Genomic DNA, 18,795 nt, shown 5'->3' on the forward strand with positions numbered 1-18,795 from the left:
GGACTCTTCACTTTCTGTGGTTCAAAAGACACTAGATGCAAGCCTGCAAACAGATTGGTGGCTATGTATATGTATTTGCATATATGTTTGTGTACACATACATGTGTGCAACTCCATAAATCCATAAGAATTCATAAAATGCAGACTCACACTGCTCAGGCTATCACAAAACAGCTGAATTTTCCTCAACTGCAATGTTCCCTCAATACAAATTGGAAAAAAATGAAATAACTGTCTGTACATTACTTATATTGTGCAATCCTTTCTCATGACGATTAGAAATTATGCACACAGAAAGTCCCTATCATCCAAGCAAATGTGTTCAATTATATTTACTGAGATAGGAAGTTGATGTGTTGAGCAAGCTGCCATTTTTATCTGACCACAATTACTCTTCTTCATGGTTGGGATTCCTTGGGTCTCATGGGACAGATTTCTTCCATGGTGTCATTCACAAGAGCTCACATCAGACTGCTTTATCATCTGTCTGCAGTGTTTCACTGCTGTTATCTAGCAGTAACACAGCTCAGAGATGCAACTATTGTGATCCCAGAAGACTTTGAATTTATGGCTTAAAATAATCCAAGCCATTTGAAAAGAGTATTTGAAGTCATCCTCACCACTTGGTTGTACTCTACTCAAAAATGAGCTGGTTATTGCTGTTAGCATGCCTAATGCAGTATGTTTTTGCAGGATTTTCAGTCACTAGTAATTTGAGTGGACAAGATAGTCCTCATAATTGAATGAAAGAGCAATCGATTTCCTAGATGAAGTTGATATTATTCTGGCAAGGCTGTTTGCTTTAATGATAGATTTGTCCTGGCTACAGCCTTTTATTGCTCATTAAATTAACCAGCCAACATTCACAGATAAGAAAATAAACTGGTTTAACTGTAACTTAAATAGAGCTCCACTACCACTTTACAGCTCAGGTTTATTTGGGGGGCTTGTGATAAGCCGGTTTCTCCCCGCTGAGAAGAGCAGCAGTCAGAGTCAAAGCCAGCTCCTTGGTGTTTATTGAGACACGAGAGTTGTCCCACTTTAGTTACACTGATAACAGTCTAAGTGACAGTAACCTCTTGTGTTAATTCAATAGGCTTATGTTGTTACAGCTACTCAAGACCAGAAGATGCTTTAGTCAGTATCAGATAGCTTCATTCTGGGACAAGTTTGTCCCAGCACTTGAGTTTTAGCTGATGTAACTGAAGTTTAAGATAGTGCTTAAATAAAAATAGCTGGTAAGACTACAGTAATTACCTAAATTAAAATCAAACAAGAAATAACAAAACCCTCAAACAAAACCTCGCAAACAAACAAACAAACAAAACCCACAACATATTTTCAACTGCAATGATTTTGCTGGTAAAATGTGTGTTGGCCAGACCTGGAAGGCTAAGGAAAACTTCCCTTTTGTAGACAGTAGCTTAAGTATCTTTCCCAGCCAGAACTAGGCACTGGGCTGCAGGCAGGCTGCCAGCTCTGGGCCTCTGCGTGTCTGTGCCCCAGCAGCAGCCCCAGGCCCTTCTCCCTGCCTGCAGCAGGCTCTGGCTGTCACCTTCCTGCTGACTTACCATGGGGCACCCAGGCAGCTCTCAGCTTTCCTTTCTGTTTGTCCTCAGCAATGCTCGTGCTCCCGGAATGCAGCCCAGGAGCTGCTCTGTGGACCCTCCATCCTCCCTGATACAAAACCCTTCTAAAAGTCTTCTGGAGATAATAGTCTTAATATGATGCAGCTTTATACAAGCACGAGGGGGGCTATCTTCTTTTCCTCTGACTTTCATTGTTCCCAGATAATCTGCCAAGCTGAACACAGATTGTGCCTCCATGCCTCTGCCTCTCTTTTCTGCAAAGAAATAAGCCCTGTACAGCCGCCTGGGATCACCAGCTTTGTGTTTACCACTAAGACAAACAGTCAGGAACTGCTCTCTGATCCCAAGGCTGAGCGACACAGACTGGCTATATCCATGCTGCATAGTGCTTGATCCTGGTCTCCCATCTGGTGCCGGTGTAGCCCTAAGAGATATTTATCTTCTGCTGTCTTTCTTTATTTTTTTTTTAACTTCTGCTGTCTGAGCTAATATAGTAGCTGTGCTGCAGCCCTCAGGAGTGGTGTCTTATTGCATGAAATGGGGTTTGTACTGCACGAATTGGGATGGGGCAGAAGGGAAGTTTGTGGGTACAAAACCCCCTGAGACAGAGCTGTAAGACTGTGTAGGATGAAGGAAATGGGAAGCAGTGCAGTCCCATCACTACTGCTTGCGGGGAATGGTCCCTCCTGTGTGCTGCTCCCCAGGCTGTGCCCTGGCATTGTTTTGCAATGCTGGGCTATGTGGCATTGGCCAAGACTGTGTGCATTTTTAAACACAAGGGAGGAAGCCTAGATGCACAGCAAAAGGTGCCTTCACTGTGCCAGCCATCCATACCTTTATCACAGGGTGGGAAGCTTTGGGGGGCTCGCTGGGTCAACCATGACTGAGGCATGTAGTTGCTCCATTCTCCAGTTCCATTCAGGGCCATATCCAGTCCTGTGCTCACAGGCAGACTGCCCCTTCTCTGGGCCATGGGTTCCTCGATGCTTTCTATTTCTAGGTCCATGTGTGAGGCTATTCTGCCACCTCTCTGTAGCTGTGGCAGCTTGTTCTAAATACATCAACAAAGTGGTTTTGTCGGCTTAAAGCTGTGCTTGGAACTGCTCTGCCTACATTTATAAAAGCCACCCACTGCTTCAGTTCCTCATAATATTCCTTTACTCTTTACAGCATAAGTAACATTTTCATGTTATCCCTTCTGTTGGAGTGGCATAAGAAATGTTCCACTGTACACTTGTATGGGCTACAGATCTCTCTTCCAAATGCTGAAGAAAAGCAAGTTTATGTGAATTATCTACAGCAGATAATTTCACTTCTGCACAGAATCTAAAATTAAAGTGGAGCCCACATTCTACAGCTAAGTAGCTTTTAATTAGGTGTGATAATAGCATGAATTATCTTTTAGAGTGCAATAGCTCTGTGATCAGAAGTCAAGTGCTGGGAGTGATAATTGTTAGCAAAAATGTTCTACCGAGGGAAGAAACTCAATGCTGGCATGTTTGGGTTTTGGTTTTGTTTTTTTAATATAACAGGTCTTGGCAGGCCAATTAATATTTTGTGTGAATTTGAGCTTTCTCGGTTATTGTCCCTGTTTTAATACAGCCAGTAGGTCCTTTCAAGTACTATCGTAAAAAAAACAAAGGGCAGTGAAAACCTATAAGTCCCCATCAGGAGTGGTTTCTTGGTGATAACCTTTGGACAAGACAAATGTCATTGCTACTTTCTGAAAAGGAATGTCTGAGGTGCTAGAGGGCTTTGTTCACTTCCTCCTTATTTTAACCATAGATAACCTCGGGTTTTGAACATAAATAACATTCAGGATTGTGAACTGAGGTAAGAACACATCTTCTGTCCTGCCTGCTCTGCTGGAGGATGGAAAGCTCTGGCAGGCAGGCTCATGTCATAAACAACCACATCTAAACTGGCCGGTGTTTGGCTCATGCAGGTCCTTCTCATTTGTGCCAGCCAGAGGGATGCTCTCATTGACTTCACCAGTTTAGATGCTTTATGTTCATTGTCCTTGTAACTCAAGCATAACATTTAGTCAGCCTGGTAGGGCTGGGGGTGTGGAACACAGTTTATTTTTCATCAGGGAAGGCAAACCTTACAGGAAGGTCCTTTAAGGATAAGAGACTCACTTGTGGTGTTGCAGGGATGGTACTTGGCACTTCAAAATGCAGACAGATGCAAGCACAGTGTGTTTGAGCACAGGCAGACAGAAGGAAGTTATACATGCCTAGGAAATATGGATATATCCTGTGATAGTGACTGTCCTGCCACACGAGGCTCTAACATCAGCCTGAGCAGACGGGCACTAGGTGAGGGAAGTCTTTCCACAATGCTATACTAGATCCCCAGAGCCAAAGGGACAGTCTGGAGCTGGGATGCAGACCGTGGACATTTCTGCATTGGTTGCCCCACTTCCCAGTCACTTGCCATCTTGTGCCTCTATGTGTTAGTCCTGAGCTCCTGGCTCCTCTCCTGGTGTTGTGGGGTCTCCCTGGCAAGAGGACGCTGTGCAGCATCTGGCTGGCCTCACAAACTAAGAAGCACTTCAGCACTCCCTCCTGAACAGACCTTTATGCATTTGCCTACAGGACTTCATAAAAATTAATTGAGTTGCCCAGCATTAGACACAGGTCATAAAACTCCCATCTGATCTCATGCCTGCTGCTGGTTTTAACAGCTGATTGAAACAATGAGCACTAGCTTGTCAGGAATATAACAATACACAGAGAGAGAGCTGTAATACATGCGGGTGGGTGTAGATAATAAAGAGCCTCTGTCTGTATCACACAGCTTGCTTCCTGAATCCCTGGGCAAGAGCTCAAGCATAGCAAGTGATGGAGATAACTGTCTGAGCTACACGTTTTGCTGGGAAGCAAGTCTGTGTGCCTGCTTATTTATTTCTGCATTTTCTTGCTCATTTTTAAGTGAATATGAAATCAGCTTGGAGCAAGGAAGAGCTGGGAAGTGGGCAAGGAAGAGCTGGGAAGTGGCTGGGCAAGGAACTGAAAGCCTTGCCGTGATCAAGGCCCTTTCAGTCTGATGTCATTTGTGGAACCATTCTGCCTTTCCTAGCAGACACTGAGCCATATCTATATTCCCAGGCAAATCTCCATTCATTAATCCATCTGTTTTCTTACAGGGTGTTCATCTGCACACAGCAATTCCCAGGAACACCAGGCAGAGCTAGAAGAATCCCACAAATGCAGGCACAGGAACTTTCTGTGTTATCTCTATCATAGAACCATAGAATTGTAGTATCACTGAATAGTTTGGGTTGGAAGGGACCTTCAAAGTTCATCTAGTTCAAGCCCCTTCAAATGAGAAGGGACGTCTTCAACTAAATCAGGTTGTCCAAAACTGCAGCCAGCCTGGCCTTGAATGTCTTCAGGGATGGTGCATCCATCATCTCTCTGGGTAACCATTCCAGTGTTTCACCATCCTCATTGTAAAGGAGCATGTAAAGAAAAAAAGAATTTTTTCCTCACATCCAACCTGAATCTCTCCTCTTTTAGTTTAAAGCCAGAACCTCTCATCCCAGCGCAACAGGCCCTGCTAAAGTCTCTCCCCATCTTTCTATAGGCCCCTTTTAAGTACTGAAAGGCCACAATAAGGTCTCTTCAGAGTCTTCTCCAGGCTGAAAAACCTCAACTCTCTCAGCCTTTCCTCATAGGAGAGGTACTTCATCCCACTGGTCTTTTCTGTGGCCCTTCTCTGGACCATCTCCAACACAGTACTCCAAGTGGGGTCTCACCACAGCAGAGTGGACAGGCAGAATCACCTATCACAGAACACCAGGTTGGAAGGGACCTCAAGGATCATCTATTCCAACCTGTCTTGGCAAAAGTCTGTGGTACACCAGATATCCCAGCACTCTGTTCAACTGAATCTTAGAAGTGTCCGTGTTGGGGAATCCATCACTTCCTGGGGGATTATTCCAATGGCTACTGTGGAAAATTCTCCTCCTGTATCGCCACCTCTACCGCGATACCTATGCCTTGCCTGGTGTGTCCCCCGGGGGTGACTCCGTCCCGCGGGGGCGGGGCGCCCCTCTCGGGGCGGCGGCGCAGGGCGCAGCGCGGTCCCGCAGGGGGCGCTGCGGCTCGGCGCGGCAGCGCTCGGTGCGGAGGGCGCTGCTGGGCGGCTGCGCCCCGCCGCTATATAAACACGGCCCGCGGCCCGCTGCTGCTGCCGCAGCTCCGTCCTGCCGGCGGGAGGAGGCGGCAGCACCGCCACCGGCGCGCAGGGAGAGACGCAGGTGAGCGACGAGCATCCTCTGTCCCGGCGTGGGCAGCGCGGGCTTCGCTCCCCTCCGCGCGGTGGGGGTCCGTGGAGCTGTCCCACTCCCTGTCCCGCATCGCCGCCCCTCCGGAGAGCCGTGACTGCGGTACGGGACGTGGGCAAAAATCGGTCTCAGCCAGGGAATGGCTCCTGCGCGGGGGAAAGGCCGGCGACGGGGTCACGGCAAGTCCGTGGTCTGCTGCTCTTCACTACCTGCGGGGACAGGTTTGGGTGGTGAGGTAGGGGAGCGAGCCCAGCTTATTGGTATGGACAATATATGTTGCCAAATCTATTTAGCCAAAAGTTTTGAGGATGCTAATAAACGGTATGGCTCAAGCGGGCATTGCTCTCTGTGCAGCACCTGGCGAAGGCTGCAGTTTCTCGCTTTATACCAGCGGTGCGATAGTGGCGTCACCGGACGGTGCCGGGGGAGCAGGGGCCCGGGGGGAGCTGAGCGTGTCCGATCGGGACCGAGCTTTCGGCGCGAGTGAATGCAGGGCTCAGGTCAAGTGCTGGGTTACAGCAGCGCACCGGCTCGCAGATCTAAACCTGCGATTGCTCTCTTATCCTTCTTCGGAATTAAACAGCATCTCATTATTTTGATGAAAGATAAAGCAGCTACTGTGAGTTATAAGGTGCTGGTTTGCTAGGAAGGGAGGGATAAATCCGTGGGAGATAGCGCAGTGGGTCAAGGTCTCCCTTCTCAGGTGAAAAGTCTCTGCTCGAAGAGCTGTTCATCTAGGTCAGTTCTTTCTAACTCTGAGTGAGTCTGGGTACCTTTTTCCTCTTTCTGGCTTCACCTCTCTTGCTGCCTTTGCCCCTGGTTCTTTCTCCCTGGTCCCTGTCACTGCCTCCCGAAGGTAAGAGTGGAGAAGGGACTCTGCCTTCACATCAGCCTGTGCTCCCTAGGAACCAATGACCCCTGATAGCTCTAAATATGAAAGAGAAGCTCGTGGGAGCCTTGACATTTATTATTGCACTGATTATCTTAAAGGTATTTTCTAACCTAGTTGATTCTGTTGTTCTGTGATGAAAACCAGCAAAGATTAAAAAATTAGTAAATATTTCTCAGCAGGTCAAGCATCAGAAATATTTACTTATATTGAGCATGGGTGGCAAAATAATTAAATGTCAGGTGTTTGTGTACAGGTTAACTTTGCAATGGATGACTGCATTAAGGAGGCACTTGGCAGGAGCTAAGCTGGTTATAATGTGATGCATAAATGCCTTGTTTTGGTTTGTGTAATTTCATGCAGGAACTGTTTTATGCTCTACATTCAGTGTAATATTCGTGGAGTTTATTGTTTCTCATCCTCATTTTCAAGCAGGGATGTGGGCTTTTCTATATCCCCTGCTACATAAACTCTTACCAGTCTGCCTTTTTCCAATGCAATTAAATATACCCGGCTACTTGTCTCCTATTGCTGCAATCTGTTGTGGAGAGTGGTACAGCCTGTGCTGCAGGAGGAGAGGCAGCAGTAAGCAGGGAGGCTTAGCTTCCCATTCTGCTGTTTTATCGTCACCTTGATTTCTGTACAATAAAGTCTTATTTTAAGGTGCAAAATGGGGCTTCTTTAAGTGATCCTTTGAGCACTGTGAGTTTGGGAATCACCACCTGAGATGGGGTGGGGGAGGGGAGGAATTGAGAAGATCCTTGCGAGGCTGTGTCAGTGAGGCTTGTTTGAAGTAGCTTTTGATATGGTACCATGTCTTTCCCATGTTTATCTCTTTAAGGACAGAGGTAGGTAAGTGGTTACTGATACTACAAATACCAGGTATAAGTTTGGGTCAGATAAGTAGTTACTCGTTTCTTTACAGCAAAGCTTCTACAGTAAAGTTTCCTAGGCTGTTGTCTGTTGTGTTAGTGATTGTGACTGTAACAAACAAGAAAGCAGCTTAAAACTGTCTTATTTTTGGAGTGTGCATTTCTATGCAAAATACATTTATTGTACAGTAAGCAATGCTAAATATTTAGGAAGACAGTTGGGATAAGAGTGTTAGCAGCACATCTACTGCAGAAATGCAATTCTCCACACCTGTAAAGCACAACAGCCCATCAGAGGCTGTGCAGGTAACTCAACCAGTGAGGGAGTCCTCCCTCATAGTAAGTTAAGAGAAGCAAGACTTCCAGCTTTCAGTGTGCATTCTCTGTTCCTAAGTTCATGCAGGAAGCACCAGAAGGGAGTGTGTGACAGGGAATTACAGCCAGAATTGTAGGCTCCAGTGAAGTGTGCTCTCTGAAGAGTCACACAATGAAGATGAAATGAAGCAAGATACAGTAGGGACTCATACACAGTGATTGGTTTAATATTTGAGTGCTCTGGAGGAGAAATGATCTAGGCATAATAGTGGGCAACATTGGTAAAGATACTTGATGAAACACCAGCAACAAGCAGTGCAAGATCTCCTCCCCTCCACCCCCAGCTGGGTGCTGAGGTTTGCTAAAAAGACTAAGGTACAGCTGATTTTGCAAATACTTTCCCTGCAGAAGTATTGCATTTATCATAAGTTATTTATAATTATACTGGGCTTGTTTAAATGCAACTTTGCTGAACACTCTGCAGTCAGTTTTGTTACAGAAGTGATAATTAGCAGAAAGTGGAAAGAAAGTAGCAAAGAGCAGCAAAACTTCGGTGCAGGACAGTTTGTTTTGTACCTGGGCTGCTTGTTGCAAACCGACACCCGTTGAAGTGTCTTTCTACAGGAAAATAATTGTGATGGATTTTTTTATGTAACTTGTTGTGGCACTATCATAATATAAATAGCATCCTCATGAGCCTGGGAACGCTGTCACTTTCTGTTGCTGGGTAGGCAGCTGATGCTTTGCTCTCTGAAAACCTAATTTTTTTATTGTGTCCATTGCCATTATATGTTATCTTGCTATTCTGGATTTTTCAGTAGGGAAACTAGGAAGAGGGTATGGTCCAGCACTTCACCCATGGTCACCAGAAAGATCTTCAGAGTACAGCCAAGCACTGCAACTGCTTGTGCCTCCCCTGTCATTGGTTTCATGGGAAAGTCCCACTTAGTGAGTGCTTGTAGGGTGAGAAGCAAGAGGGGAGATGATGATGTTATAAATTGTTGTAACTTCACAACCAAGTGATGTATACTGTCCCATGTTACTCTGTTATGGTACAGGTTAGTATTTTGAAGACAAAGCAACATGGTCTATGGTGAGGCATCCTTGCCCATGGCAGGGGGGTTGGAACTAGATGAGCTTAAGGTCCATTCCAACCCTAACTATTCTATGATTCAAAACATCAGAAAAATGGATCTCCAGGACAACGAAAGGCTGTTTAAAAGACTTTATTTAAGTAGCCACCATGGTAACTTCTTTAAGGAATTCTATTTTCTTTTTCAATTAAGCAACTACAAAGCTGGCAGACAGGCAGATGGGTTCCAAGCCGCAGAGATAGTATACCTTCACATTGCAGGGCAGGAACTGTTTTCTGCTCAAGGAAAAGTTATTGCTGCTTCTGTGGCATGGTGAGGCACAGCATGTAGTGCTGCACAGAAAGTGGTGTCAAGGGGTGCACTGGCTGGAGGGGAAGGAGATCCAAGTTGTGTTCCCATATAATTGCAGTAAAGTTGTTTTGAGACTGTGCCTTAGCTTCCTCTCTAGAATGTCAGAGGAGTAGGCTGGCCCACTCTTGCAGGGCATTTGGGGACTGTGGAAGGAGAAGCCCATTTTGTTCCAGCAGGGGAATCCACATTAAAAGTCTCTCCAAGTGACTTAATCCTCAGAAGCATCTGGTGTAGCAGCAGTTCCCAGGCTTTTGCTTTGGTGATATCACTTGCAGATCAGTGATTTTATGCAGTCCTCAAAACTAGAAAAAGCATCAGCTGAAAAAAATTCCTTGGATTCCCCTCCCAGCCTGCAATCATGACTTTTAATTTAGAGGATGGTGTTAACACAGGTTGCTGCTCCTTATATGAGCATGAGGGCTGTTCTGCCCAGGTATAAACTTCTTTGGAACAGCTATTGCATAGGATGTGGGGCTGGAAGAAAAGCATAACTTGGTTCTTTGCACAGCTGTGACTTTCACTTCATGGGCATAATCACCAACACTTACAGAGGATGACTTCCCTTGAAAATCATAGCTAAAAAGTAAACAAGCATCTAAACACATGCTGGGCTAATTAGTTTCTCTATTAAGTCTTACTTTTGAATTTTAACTATTTGATAGCTTACTCTAATTGAGTTGGCTTTTGTCTTTATTATCCCCACAGGGTGCTCTAATTTACAGCAAAATGCTAAGGCTGCCAAAGAGCCAGTCTGGCAGGCAAGGGTAGCCTGAGGAACAGAGATGCTCCAGTAGTGCTTTTGCCCTCTGGCATGTGTTGTCTTTGCCAGGTTTTGCATGGGGCATGTAAAACAAAGCCCTTTAATCCACCTGAGATCTTTTCAGTCCAAGGCAGTCCTCATAGTAATTCTCAAGTTTATACTGCCAGAAAAATTTAGAGGGACCAGACGAATCCCAAGTAGTGTATTTCTGTGCTACAGGGTATGTTAGTGTTACTGAAACAGAATTGCATTGTGATGGGAGAAAATAAAGCTTTGTATTAAGTGTTCAAGCTCGATGCAATTTGTTCATGCCAGAATGCTGGAAGGAATCAGGATGTGCTATGCACAGGGAAAGCTGGCAGGATGCTGGGCACAGATAAGACTTTCAGAAGCAAATAGCACTTCAGTGTGCTGGGCAGAGCCATGCTCACAGGATGAATGCATTTATTCTGGTCTAGCAGACCACTGGGATTTTAGATTCTTCTCTTGCTGTTATGATGAAAGGTTGTTTAGTTATTGGTGCAATATAATAGTGAGGTTTTAAAATGGGAAAAAAGCAGTAAAACAATCTCTGGAGACCAGCTACATGAGCCTTGGTTAAATCAAATGGCTGCATTCATGAGATCACAAATCAGGAGCAAGTGTGTAAGACGGGGTTGTTGTACCATGGTCACAATCTGTGCTGCTTGGGGTTTAATGCTATGAGATAAAACCAAATATTTATCATGGGCACTAAAACTGGCCTCTTTTTTCAAGGTGTTAAAAGGTTGAAAGGCTAGGGAAATAGGTAAGAAATTGGAGCTCTACATGAAAAGGGTAATCGGATCTTAAACTAAGGAAGCTTTATGTTCCACTTGACTTACATGGAAAACTTTCTTTAAGCATAGTTTTTAAGATGGAAAGAAGTTAGTAAGGTTTTAAAAACCAGACTAGGCAAAGTGCTAATCTTAATATGACAGCAACTTGGTCAAACTGCCAGCTAGGACTTCCTGAAACATCTGCACCTACCTACCCTTGATCCTGCCACAGAATGCCCCAGATACAATGGCTTACAGAAACAATGTGTTTTTTTTGTTAGTATGCATATAAATAATGTGTACGCATAGGTATATCATTTAAAACAGTGTGCATTGCCATCAGAAATAGTAACAGTCATAACTTAAGAAGGAAAGGATCTCTGGATACTCTACCAAATGAATTCACATTTTTCACTGATGCAAGTGTTAGTGTCTCACAGCCACCATCCCATCCATGCAGCAAAGTTCAGGGTCAGATCCACTGCCTTTATTGATATGAGTAATCCGTTAATGTCAGTACATCCAGCAAGATACTGATGCTGAAGGAATGAAAGCCCGCAGCCTTGGTTCAGAAGGTACCTGCACTGAGGACCAGGTAGGGAGGTGGGCAGAGGTTGCTTTATTTCAATTTTTTTGTATCCCAAAGCCTCAGGCAAAGTAAAAGCTGAGTCACTGTCCCTATAAGTAAGCTACAGAAGCTTTAAGGTTAAACTGATTAGAGTGGAAAGCGTAACAGTGAATCTGACAGATCCACAGTGTTCATTTTTAGCTGCTCAGCACTTTCAAAAAATCAAATCAAGGGAAAGCTGCCCTGTTTGATTGTTCCTGTTGCATAACAGCAATGTCGTTGGGATTTGAGAGAAGCCACGAGCATCATGTCCCTTATATAACAAATCCAACTTGCTCTAATCCCTGCTGTGCTGCTGTTGACCCTGACAGCCAGGAATAGCCCAGGAGTGGTGCTGTGCTCTCCAGGCTCTCCCCTGGGGCTGCAGGGTAGCTGTGGAACAGAGGCCCCTTTTATCTTTGGGGGTTTCTGCCAATCACGCTTGCTGGACTTGCAGTCTTTTTTGCTAATAGAGTGCAAATAGGGGCTGAAGAAGAAATCCTGCCTTTAAGAAGTCCTGTCTAGCTCCTTATGGGCAGAGCTGATCCTTCTCCACTTTCTTTTTTTCCTGAAGCATCAGCCTTTACCCCATTTCCAGCTGGAAACAGGTCACTTCATGATCTTGGTATTTCTGCTCATTCAGAAAATGGACTAAATGTTAGGTCAGACTTTTGAAGCAGGTCCTCCTGAGCATTTCTTCTGCTCTGTGGGACACTGCCATGGCCTCCTGTCAAGGGGGATGTGCTGGGTTTGTAGAGTGGATACTTCAGGGGAAAAGCTGCAGCCAGGTATTGCCCTTCATTTAGGGGCTTCCTATATCCCCCAGATTTAGTGGCATGTTGAGGCCCTGTTCCTGCCTTGTGATTTTCTGTGCTGGGTATGGAGGTGGTGGACCAACATGGGTGCTTGTGGAGCAGGAGGGAGGCTTCTGGGGGAAGTCAGCTCTATGTGCTTGGGGCTTGGCATCTGCAGAAGGTCTGACCCTTCACTTGAGCTTGTCCTGCTGATGGGTTGTCTTGAGTAGAGTGGGTAAAGAACACCGTGGAAGAGCATCTTAGCCATGCCAGAGGGGTGTGTGTGCCTTGCTGGATGCAGCTCCTGCCTTGCCTTCTCCATGGGAGAGCAGCAATTTGCCCCTCTTGCCTTGGCTGCCTCCAGTGTAATTAGGAGCATTTGAAGAATGATAACATAAAAAAAGCACCTTGTGCACAGCTACCTCAAACCTTTCCCCTAAACAATCACACAAAGAGATCTGTCTAATTAAAACCACAGGGGAATGGAGATGGTGGCTAATGAGGCTGAACACACAACTTAATTTAACTGAGTTATTTGAAAAGAAGCAACCTGCCTTGCTGGGGAATGGAAAGGGCAGGGAGGAGGATGGAGAAGGGGGAAACAGAACATACCTGGATTTTTTTTTAAATATAAATTTAATTGTAATTAGTGCATGTTTTGCTACCAGTTACTTTGGATTTGGGGTAATGTGAAATTTATCATAAACAATGATGAAAGTTTATGACAATGATCACAGCTACATGTGAATAAAACATTTAAAACTGCCATTTAATTAAATCCCTTACTTGAAATCCCACTGAGATCTCTCATCTTCTAATATTTTCAAATCTTTTTATCAAACTTTTTTCCACTTTATCTTTACCATAAGGAAAAAAGTGTCATGTGACTTCCCCCTTTTTCTTCAGCTGTTCTTCCCCATTCTTTCTCTGACTCTGCCTTTTCTTTGTCACACCCTCAGGTCTTTTCTGATCTCCACCTGCTCTGCTTGTCTCCTGCAGTAACATCAATCTTCTTGCTTTTCCTTGTGTTTGTACCTTTCAACTGTTCACTCTATCTTCTGCCTCTTTTCCATCATAATACAATGCATATGTATCACCAATGTAATATAAAAAAAAAAAGTCCCCAAACCAACCCAATAAACCCCACTACTTTCCCCCCACTCTCCCCAAATCCCTAAACAACCCAATGACTGAACCCCAAAATATTTTCCAGCTTTTTGCCATCTTATGATCTAGTCAGTCCTACTTGGGATATCCTTTTCCAGTTTCATCTTTGATTCTCAGCAGGTTGACATTGGCCCCTTTTACCACCTAAAACTGCATCTCATGATCTCTTATAAAATCTCAGGACTGGATTTCTTTCCTTCTCTGCCTTGACCTGTCATCTTTTGATGTAACTCCTGTTCTCTGATTCACATTTATTTCTTGTGATTACAATAGTTTCTTGACTTCTGGGAGAAGCTGCTTCTGTGTGTTTTCTGGATCATCTTCCTCACCCTTTCTTGATTTTCCTCTTTCCTTCCCTGCTTTCCTCACGCTTTCTTGGTTTTCCTCTTTCCTTCTGTACTTTTTCTAGGTAACCTCATCATAAGCAAATTCAGCTAACTCTCCCTGAATAGCAATACATCGCTGTTATCCCATCAAAATGTGGCATAGGACTAAGATGTCAAATAGCACCAAGTCCCTTAAAAACAATGATCTCTGTAAATATATTAAAACCTGATTAGGTTTAATGTATGCTTCCTTTTAAGCTTGTGTACCTAAATTAGATTTCAGAGTGTTGACTTACTCTAAAGATACTGCAGAGGAAGAGGAACAGAAAATATGGAGGTTTTGCTTCACAAGGCTTTTATATCCTCTTCCCCTTTTGAAAGTAGGTGCCTTGCTTCATTTAACCCCTAACACAGATCAGCTTATCTGTGAGGTAATGCCAGGAAACTTGGACAGGATCACAGTCGGAAGAGCAGGATGTTTAATCTTGAGCACTGTGCTACAGAAGATTTGATGGTGTCTGCCCTTGTTAGCTACCCTAATTATAATGAGTCTTTTGTTTCTTTAAAGGTTTCCACCCTGGGACTGTCTTCTAGGGCAAACTATAACTAATGGAAGTAACATTTGTTTTTCCAGTACTCTGGGTAAGCTTGTCTTCCGTATCATTAATGTCTGATTTGATCTTTTTAATGTATTTGCCATCAAATAACTGTTTTGCAAGTTGTTTTAGATTTTTGTGTTAGCGACAGTCTATCCTATGAAAACTCCCTCTAACAAGTGCATGAACAGAGATGAAGGTGACTTCAAAGCAGACCATGAGTTTTTTACTGGGGGAGTTATCAAACAAAACCAGATCTTTGCTTTCCTAATGTGAAGGGTTTTGTTTGTTAGTTTGTTTGGGTTTTTTTTCAATTTGTCTGGTATGGGTAGTATATATAGAAAGCATGAGATAAGATGACAGTATTTGAAGGTAGTCTTTAATTCTTGGGAAGGCGTAACTGGGAGATCGCTGTGATGTGGATCCTGGTAAAATTGCATTGAAGTGGCATGAGGTTGTCCTCAACAAAACAATGTTTGAGGTTTCTGGGAAGTCAGCACTGGTGTTTTATCTGGTGCCAAATGACAACTATGCTGGTAAGTTGTGGGGCAATATTTGCCACCTGCTGGAGATATTCTTCACTCTTTGACTGCTCACCGGTAACAAGCTGGCAATGCTCCCAAAGCCTCAAATAACTCAAGAAAATGGAGATAGGACAGTGTAAGCTCTGGATGGAGGCTGACTATGGGGTTACTGCCAAACTCTGGAAGGGGTGAGGGGGGCCAGCGACTGTCTCTTCCCAGCCCACCACTGAGCAGGCTGGCTAGGTGCATCTCTAGCTTTTGCCCAGCCAGGGTTAACCTCAGATGGACCAAATAAAATGAGTTCTGAGGCTAGCACACAACACTGTACATGGTGAGGAGGCACCCAAGGGGTGACATCTCTGTTGTAATCAGACTGAAAGCAGAAAGCAGATGGGAGCAAAGAGTAAACAAACCCAGGCCATTGGCAAGGAAATTCCGCCCCATGTCAGTCCTCAATGTAGGCAATCCTTTAGCATGTCCCTTTCCTTCTCCAGCCCCAGCTTTAGAGCCAGCAGGGACTGGCAGGGCCGCAAAAGCTAAAGCAGACATCATGGCATGATACGTGGCTTTCAAGTGACTCTTCCTATACGCAGATGCCTCTGGGAACAGTGCTGTGTGACAGGAACTGTGTGGTCCTAGGTGCCTGGGGAGGAACATCCCATCCCTTGCCCAAGCCAAAAGCTGTTTCTCTGGCAACAGTCATCCTTAGTCACAGATAATGTAGTTTTGGCCATGAAATGGGTGACTGGACTGGTGTGTCACTGTCTCCTGGATGGCACATGCATCCTGGTTATAAGCCTGCAGCAGCCAGGTGGCTAAACCCCAGAGGAGGGAAATCCCATGTTTATGGTCTTACAGGTGGCATGTGATGCACCAGCACTCTGTTGCCCCACATGAAAGAAGAGAAGGCATAGTGTGATGCATATCACCTTTTTGAGAACATTTGCAGGGCAGTGCAGTGCTGAGTGATGCAAAGTACGTGAAAAATGCCTTTTATATTACTATATACATATATATATACCTAAATGAATTATGGTTTAAAACCAGTTGTAACTGTTTCTGCCTTCTTATTACTGGGGTTCTAAGTCTTGTAACTCAGTGAGGCTAAAGCTGTATGAGTCCTGTAGATGGGAATTGTTGCTGTTTGGCCTCTCACAGAGTGCTGATGTGTAGAGCTGTCCTGCTACCGTTAACTGGACAAAGTCAAAGGCTGGACCCTGGATTTGGAACTTGGCTACAGAGCTGGAAGAGCACAAGCTGAAGTAAGAAATACAAATGAATCCTTCTGAATATTCTTAATTTTCTATATATGCCTGTGGATTTCCAAGCTTGCTGGAGGACTCCCTAGTGCTTGAATGATGGCTAGAAAAAGAACTATATCAGTACCCCTAAAAATGGAGTTGTACAGTGTTTTAATATTCTGTAATTGCATCTAAATGAGAAGATAAAAAGAAAGAATAGCAGAGGAGATAATTTCTTGATGGTTTTCTCCAAAAGGTCACATTAAAGCATTCCCTTCCATAAGATACGTTGTTTCACTATTAACAGGTATTGAGTACTTTTTTTACTAATATATTCTCTTCCTATTTGAGCTGATGGTGGTGCTATTCACAGAAAGACCTGGGAGAAGTAGCTTGAAGTTGTTGATTCCTTATGCTAGAAGGTTTGGAAATCGAAGGCCATCAGCTGGAAAAGAGCTCTGGGAATCTCTGAAATGAATCTGCTGTGTGATGAGTGTTAGGGATCTTCAGCTTCTGAAGAGGGAAATTGTGCCAGAAGTAGGTGTTGAATAGAGCAAGAAACACAGGAGCCTATTTTGCAATTTGAGCCCTGGCTTCAGACTTGGGAGAATGAAGTTTCCTGGCCCATTACAGAGCTGTCTCAGAGAACAACATTTTCAAGCCCCTGTGTTTTGTTTCAAATAGACAGGACCAAATAACGGTGTTTGGCAGAGATAGTGTGACTTTTACCTCTTGTACTGATCTTGGAGCATTGTGTGGGAAGATGATGGATATATGAGAGCATAACCCCGTTTAAGAGAGATCGGTGTGAAGTTAGTGTTAGTTGCAGATCTGCCTGATGGGAGGCTTTCTGGCACACCATGTGAATACTGTTCTGATAACATCACTTTGAAAAAATATTTCCCAAGGAAAGTCAAAGGAGTCTATATAGAAAGCTGTGGATCAAGAGTCTGATACCATGCCATGCAGCTAGTGAGATGCTTCAAAAAGGGATAGATTTTTTTTGCTGCTTTCAGCTAAAAATCAAATTCAATGAAGTGCCTTGATAATATTTTAACAGTTATCCAGTAATTGAACACTGGATTACAGTTGAAATCCCACAGAAATAATCAAGACACTTTATGCTGTATCAGATGGATTAAGCATGATTCACTTACTGCATTAAATTTCAGAAGGATTAATAATGTCTGGGTCATTGTTTCCTAGGCTTATAAACTTTAAGACCAGAGGGGACCACATGAATATCTATTCTTACTGCCTGCTCAGTGCAGGTCAGAGAAATGCAGGATATACCAGCAGTAGTCCTTTAATTTTTCTTTATTTAGTGTATCTTCCTGAAAGACCATGGTCTTGATTTAAAGAGTACCGCTCATAATGAATCTGCTGTGTCACGGGTAAATTGTTTCAGTAAATAATGAGCCTTGCCTTTAGAGCAAGTGTAGCTCTTTTCAGCTTCCAAGTGGTGTACCTCATTTTTTTCCTTGCTGGACTGACAAGGAATCTGTTACCTGGATGCTGATTCTCCATTTAGATATCTGTTTGGATATTATTAGTAAATAAATATACTTTGGATATTCATTTACTATGGGCGATGTTGATGTAGTATGGTGAATCTTTTAATTCAGGATTTTATGTATAGCATGACTTTAAATTGCTGCGTGGTGTGAAATTAGGACTAGAAATGTCCTGTCAGCACACTACCAGATGATGATGTAACTGCATACAAATGATCAGATTTACATGACCAGGCTTATTTTCTGTACAGCTGTGCTGATTGGTATTAATTATGCTACTGTCTTTCAATGACTTATTGATTGTGTCCCATGATAATCTTCCCCTGTTGTTGTTTGATACTGATGGCAGTCTAACTGTTCAATAGGTGCTTAGGTTATCCTACTTAACCTTTCAAAACATTGCTTTGAGATTAACTCTTTCCAGTCATCAGGAACTTCTATGGTTCCCATGTTTCTGAAAGGCAGTCCCTGAATCAAAGCTTACAGGTTCATCTGTCCTCTGCCCTTGAACACAGGGTTTTAACTGAGGGGATATTTGAAACTCTCTCCAGTTACTAATGGCATGGTAAGTCATTATCATTACAAGATGTGAATATAGCATCTAGCATCTTTCTGAATGTAGAGTAGTAGTTGTTTTAAAATACATCTTTCTTTTTTTTCTAAATTGTTTGATAATTTTTGTCTAGAATGACTGGCTATTGAAGTCATTGCTTGGCATTCACTTATTTTTGTTCCATTTAGGGAGGAGCTTTTATTGTCCTAAGTCTTGCCATAGCTTTTTGGTGTGTTGGGTTTTTTTCTTCCATCATTTGCTAGTGTTTCTGCAATGTTAGTTTGTATTCAGTGTCTTTTTTTCCTCCATCTGTTATGTACTGTGAGTTTGTTTTACAGGTTTCTCTGCTGCTGCTGTCACTCTCCTTAGCCAGGAATCTTCAACCAAAATAACTTTCTTTCATGGCTGTAGCACAGTGATTATCTTTTCTTGGCATGCAATAAAGCATTGTGTAGCAGGTGGGATGAAAATCCTTTTTGTATTTTTGTGTGTGACTGTTACCCTCTGCTCAGTTT

General features: G+C 43.7%; 1 protein-coding gene across 1 annotated transcript in view; it reads left to right on the plus strand.

Annotated features, from left to right (window-relative positions):
- Window positions 1-5,717: 5,717 nt before the first annotated feature.
- The window catches only part of MTUS2 (microtubule associated scaffold protein 2), a 282,514-nt gene continuing 269,436 nt past the window's right edge, over window positions 5,718-18,795 (plus strand). The window contains exons 1-2 of the mRNA XM_061374467.1: window positions 5,718-5,853; window positions 14,421-14,494. The gene's annotated coding sequence lies outside the window, so the exon portion shown is untranslated. The remainder of the gene's footprint in view (window positions 5,854-14,420; window positions 14,495-18,795) is intronic.

The sequence above is a fragment of the Neopsephotus bourkii genome, unplaced genomic scaffold (assembly GCF_033783945.1).
Source record: "Neopsephotus bourkii isolate Nb327-2 ecotype Australia unplaced genomic scaffold, CSIRO-AGI_Nbou_v1 NB_1638, whole genome shotgun sequence".
Lineage (NCBI taxonomy): Eukaryota > Metazoa > Chordata > Aves > Psittaciformes > Psittacidae > Neopsephotus > Neopsephotus bourkii.